The sequence below is a fragment of the Tiliqua scincoides genome, chromosome 3 (assembly GCF_035046505.1).
Source record: "Tiliqua scincoides isolate rTilSci1 chromosome 3, rTilSci1.hap2, whole genome shotgun sequence".
Taxonomy (NCBI): Eukaryota; Metazoa; Chordata; class Lepidosauria; order Squamata; family Scincidae; genus Tiliqua; species Tiliqua scincoides.
Window position 1 is genome coordinate 221,747,622 of NC_089823.1, and position 14,600 is coordinate 221,762,221.

The 14,600-nt window shown below is 44.2% G+C and overlaps 1 pseudogene; it reads left to right on the forward strand.

The window, feature by feature from the left end:
- The first annotated feature begins 6,112 nt into the window (after positions 1-6,112).
- On the forward strand, positions 6,113-6,229 carry LOC136646688 (5S ribosomal RNA; annotated as a pseudogene).
- Positions 6,230-14,600: the final 8,371 nt, after the last annotated feature.

Sequence of the window (14,600 nt, forward strand, 5' to 3'; positions counted from 1 at the left end):
TGAGTGGTCAAGCACAGCACAACCACGTTGACAACCATGTCCCCTCCCACCATCGTTTAGTGAAAGTGCGCAATGAGCAAGGGACATTGCACCAGTGTTCTATACAGCCTGCAAAAATGAATGTTAACTGCAGCACTCTTTTGACCTGTGACTTGAGTGCTTAATGGGCATCCAGAGCTTTAAGCTTGCGGAGCTAATTATGTGCCACTTTTTTTTTGTATTGGGAAACAGGGCGATTAGCTGTTTTCAATACTGTCTGAATTGTACTTACCTCATTTTCAGAGAACATTACTTTCGCATTACATCCATTACCTCTTAAGCTAATCAATGTGCAGGATAACAAAGATGTCTAACGATTCCGATGATGCAATGCAGAAAGCAGCTCATAAGTTGCATCTGCATTATGAAGCATAAAGATTTTATAAAATGTCATTGCTTCTTATATACTGCCGGGTCATTTGTGCAGCATGGGTTTTTAATACGCAAATATACAGCACTCATATCCGAAATGGGAGAAGCATTGATGGAATAGTAAAACTGAAATTACTCTCTGAATTATTTAGAACAATGACAGGAGGTGAAAACTGCTTAGTAGTTTCCGCGATGTAGATAATGCATCTTGATCAATAAATACAAGGTCTCTTTAACTTGAAGCCTAAATTGATAACTGCATTAGTAAAGAGGTATGAAATGCCCTCCCTGATTTGTTCAGATACTGATTTGTTCAAATGCTTAAATCTTGTCTGTGCATTTATTCATGCACATGTTTACTTATTTATTTATTTACCCCATTTATATTCCCGCTTTTATCCCCAAAGGATAGCCAAAGTGGCTTACAACATAAAAGCCACCTTTAAAACAGTAATTTACGTAGAACCATTAAAATAACCTTAAAGGTTAAAACAACCTTTAAAATCATAATAAAACCTAAAACCATAAACTTCAGATGTTTGAGAGCCACAAAGGAGATGTTTGGGAGCCACAATATTTGAGAAGCATTTAAATTCTTAAATATATTTTAGGGTGCAATCCCAGCTGTCCCTTTGGCCCATGCAAGTCCATTGCGCTAGCCCGGAGGTGCCGCGAAAGTGCATTATGGCACTTTTGTGCCACCTTGGGAGTCGGGAGGCCAGCACACAGATGCCACCTCCAGCGTCGTTGTGCTGGAGAAAAGGTGAGATCACGCTGGCTGTGTCAGGCTGGCACAGGGGTCTGGGGAGGGCAGGGGCAGGGCTGAATGGAGGCGTTCCAAGGCAGGGGGAGGGCAGGTGGTGGGTGGGCCATGGGCAGTCTGGGGCCAACCACCTGGAGGGTGGTTCCAGGATCCAGCACTTGAGCCAGATCCTAACCCCACCCCCAGGTGCCCCAGCCCAGCACTGGGTTGCTCAGATTTGCACCACCTCTTTAGGTGTTGATCTGAGTAGCCCCACTGGGTAATCAATGGGGTAAGGGTAAACAGTTCTCAGCTGGCGGGGCTGAGCCGCAGCCAGCCCCAACCCCATGCTGGTTTAGCCTGTCTGCCGGTTCCAGCACAGGTTAGAATTGGTCTGTTACTCACTATGAACATTAAACTTACATTAATACAGTGGATTCTCTCTTTATACCTGGTAAATAGTTATAGAGCTTGAAAATTTCTTATCTACCTTTTATATTAATTGTGATGCAAAAAGGAGCTCAGCCAACATATTCCTGAGGGTTGCACATTATATATTGAAGAGCCACATGTGGCTTGGTCACAACTGCCATAAGAACATAAGAACAGCCCCACTGGATAAGGCCATAGGCCCATCTAGTTCAGCTTCCTGGATCTCACAGCGGCCCACCAAATGCCCCAGGGAGCACACTCATCCTGGTGCCCTCCCCTGCATCTGGCATTCTGACATAACCCATTTCTAAAATCAGGAGGTTGCGCATACACATCATGGCTTGTACCCCATAATGGATTTTTCCTCCAGAAACTTGTCCAATCCCCTTTTAAAGGCGTCTAGGCTAGACGCCAGCACCACATCCTGTGGCAAGGAGTTCCACAGACCGACCACACGCTGAGTAAAGAAATATTTTCTTTTGTCTGTCCTAACCTGCCCAACACTCAATTTTAGTGGATGTCCCCTGGTTCTGGTATTATGTGAGAGTGTAAAGAGCATCTCCCTATCCACTCTGTCCATCCCCTGCATAATTTTGTATGTCTCAATCATGTCCCCCCTCAGGCGTCTCTTTTCTAGGCTGAAGAGGCTCAAACGCCGTAGCCTTTCCTCATAAGGAAGGTGCCCCAGCCCCGTAATCATCTTAGTCGCTCTCTTTTGCACCTTTTCCATTTCCACTATGTCTTTTTTGAGATGCGGCGACCAGAACTGGACACAATACTCCAGGTGTGGCCTTACCATAGATTTGTACAACGGCATTATAATACTAGCCATTTTGTTCTCAATACCTTCTCCTGAGCAGGTACCCCTAAATTCACCTTGCAAAATATTGATGGTGACATACGTTTGCCTGCTAATACTACACCACAGAGCACATGCTCCTTGGTCTTTTGCCAGAGTGCTGCAGAGGGAGGGGAGCCACTTGAGGATCAGAGATAGGAAATGCGCTCTGCAGCTTCGTGATCCCTCCTGCATCAATGCACTGCAATCAATTACATGGACACAGCTGCACCATAAATAATGTGCAGCCCCAACGTTTTAAGTACCAGAGACCTAAATTCGGAAGCTAACCTTTTCACTATGCACACCCAGCATTTGAAAGCACTGCATAGCATTACAAAGTACATACTCATTAAAGTCTATAATAAAGATCGGGGATTACAGGCTGCAGAGTCTACATGGAAAACGAGAACATTTGCTGAGCTCTGAGACAGAATCATACGTTCAGGTGTGAATCAGCAAAGAGGCAATTTGAGAACTAAATCCATCATGAGACAAATGAAGGATTGATTGGCTTTTCTCCTTCAGGGGAAAAAAAAAAGAAGAGATAAACTTCCTAGCTAATACTTGCTCACACTATGTAGAAACCAAATCCAGGATGACAATTCATAATGTAAATTACTTCTTTGGGAGCTCATAATATCTTTTTTCTTTATTTGGCTTTTCTCACTGTGGGTTCCTTAATATGCTGTAGTGCTGGCTTTGAATTAGCTTTGTTGAAGAAATAATGACTATTGGCTGATGAGAGAGAAAGCTCCAGTCAGTTAATGGGAAGCCTGAGGACCATTAATAGTCAGCAAACATCAAAACATCTCATCCTGTGGATGCCACAGGTAGCCAAGACTGGCTGTTGGGTTGCTGATCAAGATTTTGAAAGACAGTATTATTGTTTTAAATCGTTGCCATGTCTCTACCGTCTGACGCAGCTAATTATGGCATTGATGAGCTAGATATCACAGTGTCTTCATATCAGTAATCCCTTGTGAAAGTAATCCTTTCAAGGGTATTTGTCAGAGGAAACATCCAGTAATAGAGAAGTATAGAATTATGGCAAGGTGCTCTGCCTTCAGGTAGGATAACCCGGCATTTCCCAAACTGTGGGGTGTGACCCACTGGTAACTCGTTATCTGATGTACGGTGGGTCATAACCCAAAGCTTCCTGCTATGTTGCAAAGCCTTACTGGGTACCTCTGGAGGATGCTTCTGGAGGCTCTTCCAGGTCATGCAGGGCCTGCAACCCACCCCATTGGCTTCTGTAAGCCACAAAATGTCTTACAGAAGCAACCAGAAGCGACTTCTGGTTTGTGCCCACAACTTCCAGTTTGCTTCTTTAAGGCATTCTGAGGTGTTAATAAAGTGGCCCAGTTTACTTCCAAGACTGCATCTGGCATGATTATATGTGATGTAAGTAAATACTGTAAAGTAAATACCAATACTGTTACATTAACGAATAGGGAGGAAGAAGAGGGGTCTGCAATCATGAAAACCAATAAGAAAGCAGCCACTTTAACTGCTTTTGAGAGGTCTGCCTTTTTCTCCAGCTTGTGGCTTCTTAGGGATGCTGTGGGAAAGAGGATGCTGGACTAGAAAGTCCTTTGGACAAGTCCAGCAGGGTTTTTCTTATGTTCTTCCCTGATTGTGTTGTTCACATTGGCCAAGACATGATGCAGCTGTGCCCTTTTACTCCTCACTTTTGCTCCAGATGCAATTACCTTTTGGCATTCTTGCCACCTTGCTCTTCCCTGCCTTTTTTCTTCCCAACTTCTCTCACATCTGTTTTCCTTGGTGGGCACATCATAACTGATGGCTGTATATGAGAAGCAACACACTGAACAATGTCACTTTTGTGTGGAGTGCGAAGATGCCATGAGCAAGCTTTGGTTTCCATAGAGGTTCTGTCCCCAGACTCATAGGATTTTTCAAAGGCATGAGTCACACTCTTCAATGAAGCTCAGATTTGCTTCATCTTTCCCCCCAAAAAGGATTCTCTTTCTCTCATGAGTACAGAAAGGTGAAATCCTTAGCTCGTTACAATTCAGTCAGCCACCTCTATCCCACCCGCCCACGATACAGATGAATCATTGAGTTCTGCTGTCTTCCAAGCTAATTTTTCCTGGCTGGTTCATCATTAGTGACCCTGGAATGTGCAGACATGCCTGAGAGGTCTAGGATTCTCAGGAAGGGCAGCATCAATGGCCAGCATGGTTGGCCCAAAGGACTCCCCTGACTTACTTCTCCTGCTGCTCTTGTTGCTTGTCCTTCCTCTTGCTGGAAAGCTGAGCTGGCAGGATGGGGGAAGAAGGTGCTTCCAGCCTACCATTTGGTCTGGCAAACCTTCTCATCTGTATATTAGTTGGGGAAGTAGGCACCCAATCTGAGAGCAACTTAACTCCCCTGCTCCTGATTCCCTTACAGTGCAATCCTAACTAACCAGTGCTGATGCAATTGGAAAGGCAATTTAATGCTGAATGCAGTGAAACAAACCATGCTGGAATGGCTGTATTCTATCAAAAATTATGACCAATTAACCAGAAAACTTTTTACTTCCTTCCTTCCTTACTTACTTACTTATAGCGCAATCCTAACTTGCACTGGAAACAGGCAGACCAACATGCCTGTGCTATATCCAGCACAAATTCCGGGCATGTAGTGGCTCAGCCTGCAGCAAGAGGAATCACTTCCCCTTACCTCAAGGAGAACAACTACAGCCCCAATGGGGCTACTTGAATCTGCGCCACCTTCGAGCAGCTCGACGCTGGCCCAGGCTGCCTGGGAATGGGGTTAGGATTCGGCATAACAGTTGGATCCTGGCCCTGTTTCCTACTCCCTGCCCTCCCTCCCCTGTGACCACCTGGTGCCCACACTCCCCCTGCCCCAAAATGCTTCCCCCACCCCACCCTCCCCCGCCCTCCCAGACTCCTGCATCAGCCAAGCTTGGCCGACACAAACTCACTCTCCCCAGGGCCTGCGATGCTGCAGTTCGGCTGGCTCAAGTCCCTTGCACTGGCCTAACTGCCTCCAGGGTGGCAACAAGTGCTTTACGGCACTTTTGCGACATCCTGGTTTGGCACGAGGGACTTGCACCAACCTAACTACCAGTTAGGATTGCACCCTTAATAGATTAAATTTGATTTTGCAGTGGAGGAGAGCGGGCTGAAAAATCTTCTTTGACATCAGGAAGCAGATGCCTTACCTATGCCACTTCCCCATTTTTCAGTTTTTTAAAAGCCTAGGGCATCATTTTGTAGTTGGCACTTCTGGGGCATCATTTTGTAGTTGGCACCAGGTTACACTTTCATTAGTAATGCCACTGGCTTCTCCATTCTCACCACATTGATGTTCTCTAACCTTGGCGATGCTGGTCATTGTCAAAGTTGTTTGTTATTTTGTTTTTATATTCTGCGCCCCTCCCTGGATTCAATGTCGAAGGGAATTATGAATGAGCCCTTGGCACAGATGACGCTCAATTACTCCCTCAATTCTCTTGCTCTGCTGGTGAGAAGAAAAGCAGAAAAGAGGCTTTGCTCCATGATGAAACATGCAGAGCATTCTGCACATCTAGCTATGGGTGCCACTGGTTTATGAAGTTGTGTAGATGAGCCTGTCACAGTGTGGTAGGAAGAATGAAGTTGGCTCCAAATGCTAGTGATGGTTTCTTTTGTACATGTGATGTTGATGGAATTGGGTGCGCCAAATACTGTTACCCTGCACATGCCTGATCTCATCTGATCTTGGAAGCTAAGCAGGGTCAGGCCTGGTTAGTACTTGGATGGGAGACCGCCTGGGAATACCGGGAGCTGTAGGCTTATACCATAGTCTTTCGAGACTGAAGGTTGCCAACCAGCAAATACCTTGAACTGTCACTAACTGTGGTTGCCAGCCTTGCCAATGTTCTGCCTCCTCCCCTGCACTGATCAGATCTGAGTGAACAGGCTGATCTTGTCACATTATGTAAAAGACCTGGACACAGTGGACGCTTGGCTTCTGTGACTGTAAGAGCTGCCAATCAGCAGACAACACAGATGGATCTGGGGGGGAAAAAGCCTTAGGAATGGGGTGGCTAATGAGAAGTGGAGCACAATTTCGTCCAAAACCCCACCGAGCATCATTGCTGGCTGCTCACAGATTTCTCTTTATTCAACGCTCCTTGAAGTGGAGTGCGTTCCTACTGAATTTGTCTTCAATATAGCTGTCACTCTGTGGGGCCTGTGATTTTTTTCTGGAGTGTCGCCCCACTCGCACAGAAGCACAGCTTGGTCCATAGGTTGTGCATTCATGCCTCAGTTCATCATTCAGAGCCTTCTGAATATCAATCTGGGGGGGGGGGGGATTGCTTTGTAACAGTGTTATCGTAAAAGCTGATGGTGCTACCCGGTAACTGGGAGCATCAGTGAAGGAAGCTGATTGATATGTTAATATTAGTTTCACGTTAATAAGTAATGGGCTTCTGGAAAATAGTCTGATGGTGCCTGAACTCATGACAATTGACAAATGCAGAGACACACAGAGGGAAAAAGCAAGAGCCTCTTTTCTTTTTTCTTTTCTTTTTTTTAAGCAGCAGGGATAAAGCAATTGAAAATATACAAGACAAATGGCACCACTATGCTACAATGGTTGGATGATAAGGGAGTCTTGAACTGTCACTGCTTCCCTGCCCAAGCAGAATGATTTGAGCTGCAAATGACCATCCCAAAGACAAGGGTTGGTCATTTCTGCATGAAAAGGTTCCAGTATTTAGCACTGCCAGATGAGAGCCAAGATGGTGTAGTGGTTCAGGAGCTGTACTGAGCCTTGGAAGATCCAGGTTCAAATCCCTGCTCAGCCACAAAGCTTCCTGGGTGACCTTGGGCCGGTCACTCACCCCTCAGCCTCACCACGCTCACAGGGTTGTTGTGAGGACAAAAGGAGAGGAGGAACCAAGTATGCCACCCTGAGCTCCTTGGAGGAAAGGTGGTATAAAAATGTGAAAAATGAATGAATATGTGACCAGCCTAGCTAAGACATACCCACTCACCTGCAACCCTATGAGTAAGCAAAAAAAACCCACACCAAGGCCAGCGACATAGGAAGCAAAATATTCCTACCCAGTCCCCAAAGGTGACCAGTTAATCTCACATTATGAACTGGGTGAACTGGGATTCACATGCTGCCCCCCAAAACTGAAAACACTAAAGTGGAAGTGTTAGCAAACACCTGTCTAAGGGCCCAATCCTTCCAGCAAGAGGGAGAGGAGCATTATCCTCTAGAAATTTCTAGAATCCTCCATACCATACCATACGGTTTGCTGTTCTGTGTCTTCCCTTGTCATCATTTGCTTTTGTTCTTACAATGCTGAGCTGAAACAACCACAAAAGTGGCCATTCACATAGGGCTTGATACCCCCCCCCCCCCATTTTGTTGTCTGTCTGGAATGATGAACATGTGGAAACTATCAAAGATCTGGCACCTGGATATATATGGCTAGAGGGCTCCCTTTGTTAGATATTGTCCCTGTCCAGTTTATCAAAATTCATCCTGTGAATTGCCAACTCACCATTCTTTATTGTGAATATGAGAAGTTTTCCTTTTGAAAGATTTGTCTACATTCCTTGCAAGAATGTTTGTCCTTTTCAATGGTTTTCATCTATCCTTACACATTCAGTATAATATTCCAGCGGCCTCAAACCAGGGACTTAAGTAATGTCACTTAATAGAGCTACACCCTTGCCTTACCTCACTCGGAGCCAGTGTTGACCACATCTGCTACCTCTGGCCCCTTTCACCCTCATCTGCCTGCTCCATAGTTGAACCCCTCTAGTGGCAGCCTAGTTCAAAATCAGGCCAAATCTGAATTGAATGACACTGCAATTTTTTTTGTTCAATACATCAGCATTTCCTAAACTGTGGGTTGTGACCCAGTGTCGGTTTCAACCCAATGTGTGGCGAGTCGCAGCTCAAAGCTCATTGTTGCACCACAAATCACTACGGGAAGCCACCAGAGGTCACTTCTGGGGTGTGCAGGGCTTGTGATTCACTCCATTGGCTTCCATTACCCAAGAATGCCTTGCAGAAGCAACCAGAAGCAACTTCTAGTTTGCTTCAGCGACTTCCATTTTACTTCCTTAAGGCATTCTGGGGCCACAGGGGCAAATGGAGTGTTTTGTGGGCTCATCGTGACCTGGAAAAGGCCTCTGGTGGCTCCCACTACGGCTTTGTGGTCCAACGGATTGGATTCTACCCCAGGACAAGGTGGGTCGCGCCAGCACAAACTTTGGAAACCGCTGCACTATGTGATCCTTCTTCCCCCTCCTTCCATTCTTCCCAGAGCCATGTATTCAAATTATACAGAGCTCATCAATTCTATTATACAAGAGTGGTTCTCTACTCCTTCCAATAGGCTCTCCTCTGTCAGCAAAGCTAACCCTTTTCCCCTTTCATTATGCGGCAACCGGGAACAGCGCCGGCAAAGCTTGCCGTTTTACTGTGGAAGGATTCCTCTGTCTGAAAACGGCCTCATACATTTGAAAAGAGCTATTGCTTTCATTATCTGTCTGGCTGGTCTAGCATTTAGAAATAACCTCCTCTGGATGATCCCAAATCAGAGTGTGCTGAAATATATTTTTAATTTCTAAAATCCTGGGACTGCTATTTCTTAAGAAGTGGCGTGAAAGGGTTATCGGGCAGAGAAGCAATGAAAAAATTCAGTGTTTTGAGCACAGTAAGTTGACATGACCTCCAGAGAGGACTTCAAACAGGGCCGAGGCTCCTTTTTAATTACATTTTTGACTTCTAAACAGGCATTCTCCGGTTAGTCCTCTAAAACCCGAGCTGATCAGCTGCGCCGTAGGTAGCAAAGCACTTTCTGATTTTGTAAATCTTGCAGTATCTGCTGTATACCAGATACACGGCACGATGGCCTTTTACTAGGTGAGGAGAGATTCAATTTGTTGCACCGAGCAGGATTTTAATAAGTCTACCGCATGTTGTATATTACGATTTACTGTGCCAGTTCAGGTTTAATGGGGGATTTCACAGCTCTCCAGGCTGATGTCAGCAATGTTCACAGGATCCATGCAAAATGTTTTGACTTGTTGTTTCAACATACCTTGACGCAGACCAGATAGAATGCAAGCAACTGTCTAGAAGTGATGGATTATAAGGAAGTCTGTGAAAAAAACATCTCCGAGGCCACTGTGCCTTCATAGCTGATTGAGGTACAACAGACTTTTGCTTCAGAGGCAAAAGTTACACAGGGGGAGACAAAGGAAGCTGATGAGATGGGGTGTCACATCTAAGGACCTCTTCCTCAGCCTCTCTGTGTTGAAGTATATTGTAGTAGGTCTGGTCTGATGGTTGAGCTGCTGTACTGCCTGAAGAGCGAAGGAGGAACAACCATGGTCTGGATGGGAGACATATCTCAGGCTGATAAGATCTCAGGCCTGTTGTTTTCGATTTGGTTGTTAATCGAACATCCCACCCAATCTAGTGCCTTTGACGTGTAAACAGACACTCTCTGCCAGACACTTGCTGGCTGCACAGGCTACCGGAGATAGACTGCCTCTTCTTTGCATTAAGAGCCTCTCTGTTGTGTAAACAGACACTCTGCTGCAGGCTATGGGAGACTTGATTGCCTCATTAAGAACCTCTTTGTTGTGCTTTCCCCACCGTCATATATGCAGTCCATCATTATGCGGTCTGTTGTTAAGCAGCACACACCTGTATTGAGTTCATACTGAAATGAAAGAGTTATTTAACAGTTTGTTATTTAATGGTTACTTGTAAGTGTGGTTTGAAATAATTTTGTCTTGATATATTTGTTGTACAACTGCATTTAATGTATATTTGTTGCACAAGCATGATTGGATATACTGTATCTTGTATAACCTTTTGCAGTGATTTACTGAATCGCAAATCAATAATTTCTTCACTGATTAATTTACTAAAGTTTCAGTTTATCTTTGTTTTTATCTGGCCCACCTCAGCCCAGCACTGTCTGTTCTAGTGGCTGTCTGCTGGTATTCATTTGCATCTTTTTAGATTGTGAGCCCTTTTGGGACAGGGAGCCATTTAGTTATTTGATTTTTTTCTGTAAACCGCTTTGTGAACTTTTAGTTGAAAAGCGGTATATAAATACTGTTAATAATAATAATAATAATAATAATAATAATAATAATAATAATAAGAAGAAGAAGAAGAAGAAGAAGAAGAAGAAGAAGCTGTTACACAATGTGGCAGGATAGAGTTGCTGCTGAACCACCACAGTTCACAGCGGGGGGGGGGGCAGTGTGTGTGAGAAAGTTGACCAGCAAAGAACTCAGAACAGTCTTAAGGACCTGTCTGGGCTTGATATACGGTTGTCTGCAGAAGCTTGATGGCGGATAGCCAGAAGAGACAACCAGGCCATGAAGGCAACATCTGGTGAACTGAAGGTTCTGTGAGTCTTTTTCATGGAGCATATTGTAAAAACTCCTTTGAAAAATTGTGCTTTCGATTAGCCTGCCTATGTAAACCACATTGAATGCTGTGTAAAAACAGAGAAAGGCAGGATATAAATACCTATATATTTACGTACTGTTTGTGTGGTGCATACATATCTAAAACATGTAGGCACCTGTCTGCACAATTTAGAATCTGGGAAAGTGGAGAGTCCCAGATCTATGGATTAATTAAGGGTATATGTTTGATGGTGGCATGAGACTGAGCTTACGTCTAAACTAAAGCAGTATCAAAAATTGAATGGATTCACTCACACAGCACTCAAACAGAAAAGAGGAAAATCACTAGACATATCACATGAGACAGACACTGAAAGAGGTCAGGGAGCATGTGTGTCTGTGGTGAGGCTGTGCCGAAGGCCAAGATTATTGGTCCGTATCTGCTGGAATGAGTGTTGTGGCAGCTGTGGAGCAAGGGTGCCAAGACGAGGCAAACCTCCTCATTAAAGGCAGGGTATAAAAGCAGAAATAAGGCTTTGAGGTTAGCCTCAAAAGCTAGGCAGGATTCACAGGAGGGACAGGCAGGGAAAGGCACGTGCAATGAAGTGGTCCTTGAGGATGGCTGTCTAGCCCATACTGGCGCAGCGGCTTTGGTTATGCTTGGGAAAAGCAGCGGGGAGAAAGACTCAGGTGCCTTTTTCTAGACTGAAGAGCCCCAACACTGAATACAAAAACTGGGTCTCATATCACAGGCCAACACACATTTTGCTTCCTTAAAACGTTACACCAATTCCTGGGTATATTTGGGGTGTTGATTCCAAAAATGGCATCCGTTTTGCCCTATCACGTCTAGTTTTGGAGGCATGGCATAGCCTCTTTAGTGAATGGTTCAAGCAGCTTCCTCATGAGGGAGCCTACACCATGGCTTCCTCATGAGGAAGCTGCTTGAACCATTCACTAATGAGGCTATACTATATCTCCAAAACTAGACGTGATAGGGCAAAACGGATGCCATTTTTGGATTCAGCAACCCAAATTCATATGAAACCACCATAAAGCTTTGGAAAAACTTTTCTGACCCTCATTTTTGTAGGCCTGTGTATTCAAAGTGCTAGTTTTAACTTTTAAAGCCCTATATGGCTCAGGTCCAGGGTATTTGAAGGACTGCCTCCTTCCATACAATCCAACCCAACCTCACAGGATATCAGAGGGGGCCCTTCTGACTGTGCCACCACCAGTGGAGGTGAGGGGGATGGTGGCAAGAAAGAGGGCCTTCTCGGTGGTGGCTCCCCTTCTGTGGAACTCCCTCCCCCTGGAACTGAGAACAGCTCCGTCTTTAGAGTCCTTTTGGCAGGGGCTTAAGAACTTTTTATTTAAAGATGCCTTTTAATGCTGACACAAGGGGGATGGCTTTTTAAATTTTATTTTATTTTTATTTATTTATTTTTAATTTTGGGTTCCAAGTTTTATTGTGTTTTATTGTTTTTAAATGTTTTATTTTTATACATATTTATATATTTTATGTTTTATATGATTTCTTTTGTAAGCCGCCTTGAGTGTCCTTTACTGGAACGGAAAGGCGGGATATAAATCCTATAAATAATAATAATAATAATAATAATAATAATAATAATAATAATAATAATAATACTCCCAGCAGCGAACCTCCCCAGCCCCACGCCTGGGGCAAAGGTCTGCAATGGTGCCCCCCATGGGCTATTGCCGCCCCCCCACACAGAAAACTGCCCTCACCAGAGGCTCACAGAGCCTTGCACAACCCCTGTCCACATCGGGAAAACCTCTGTGAGGTTCCCCGATGCTATAAACTGTGCTTTCGGGAAACCGGAAGCATAGTTTCTGCCCCCGTCGGGAACCTCAGAGAGGTTTCCACAGGGTCCTAGTGCCTCGCGCCTTGCACCTAGGGCTTTTGTTCCATCAAAGCTTATAGTAAACCCCTTATATATAAACCCCTGCTAATTGGGTAAGAGGCACTTTTTCAAGTGGGTGCTCCTTTTTTTAGCAGGGGGAGAGTAACTGGCCCACCTCACCCCAGCACTGTCTGCTCTAGTGACTGTCTGCTGGTATTCATTTGCATTTTTTTAGATTGTGAGCCCTTTTGGGACAGAGAGCCATTTAATTACTTGATTTTTCTCTGTAAACCGCTTTGTGAACTTTTAGTTGAAAAGCGGTATATAAATACTGTTAATAATAATAATAGTAGGTTTGCAACTGCATACCCCTTGTGTTTGCTGTTTGCTTTAGCAAATATGAGTGCCCAAGCAGACTCCCATCTAGGTCATAATCAGACCTAGAACTGCTCAGCATCAGTAAGATAGTGGTATCATGTATCCTCAGACCATGCCTTGGAACCAATGATTTCTTGCTCCTCAAGTCCTTCTCTCAGCCACTATACAACACTTGCTCATTAGGTCTCCGCATCTGTTGGAAGACTGCTTTGTGAAAGAAAATATTTCCTTTAGTCATTATTTTGTGACAGGCAACAGTCCATGGTGCTCAGGAATCAACCGAGAATACCAAATTAGAATGAAATATTTGACATCCTATGCCTTTTTGCCATGATTATACTTGATGCCACTGTATTCTAGGGATTTATTTTGCAACAGCTGGGCCAGCAATTGAGCTGCAATGAATATTTACGTATGTTTGAAATTCACCATATTTTCCAATTTCACTATTTAGATGACCTCATTTAGTCAAAACTGCAGTGATGATTTCCTTAAAATGAACATTGTAGACTTATTGGAATGTCTTTAATGTTTTAATTTTGGTACTCTTCAATTGTGGCATACAACTGTCAAATAATAACCTAAATGATAAAGAGGTTTTTTAATGCCGCAATAAAACCAATCACCAGCAGATGGCACAGAAGTACTGCAAAATCTCATACATGTGTTGTAATTCAGGGCTTCTGCCTGTGAATTTCAATTTACTTTATACAAAAGGACAAAAAGAGGTAGTTAAAAAGAAAAAAAACACCCTAAAACAACAACAAAAAACTAAAATTCTGATTAAATTAATAACTGTTCATGATATGATTCCATCTGAGCTTAATGGGATGATGCAACCACCAACTTTTCCCACAGTGGTTGTTCACACTGACCCTTCTCAACTCAGCAGATAGTGGTTGCCAGGTAGAAAGTCCAAACCTAGCGGAGCACCCCCTTAAGCTAGAGTCAAGTTCAGTGGGACACCCCCTTTAAGCTGGAGTAGCCTTGGTGCCTATAGGCACAAAACCTCTGGTTCTCGATCCCAGTGGGGAGTCTCACCAGAGCTCAAGATCAGCAGAGTTTGATCTGTTCTCCTGCCTTCTTCTCATCCTACCCTTCTGGCCTTCATCACTTCCTCAGTCATCCTCTGAAGCACCCAGCACTGACATCACTTCTGCGCCCCTCAGAGCCAACCAACCAGCTAGAACAGCCCCACAAAAATCACACTGCTTGGCAGGAGGGCAAGGGACTGCACATTCCAACATATATAGATCATCTCTCTCATCACTTATTTGATTTCTATCATATATGTTAATAAGAATAGTTCTGGTTCCATAACAAGGGTAATTCCTGTAATCTCAAGGAACATTCTTATCACCTGCCTGTAACTGTACATCTCTACCACATATGGGAAAAGGTACCTATTTCTTTCCCGCATGTCAAACGTATAAGGCTGCAATTTTAAAAGATGGTTCCAATTTTAAGCGAGGTCACATTCTGCCTTGGCATTAATTTGACAGTTTTCTTTCAGTGAA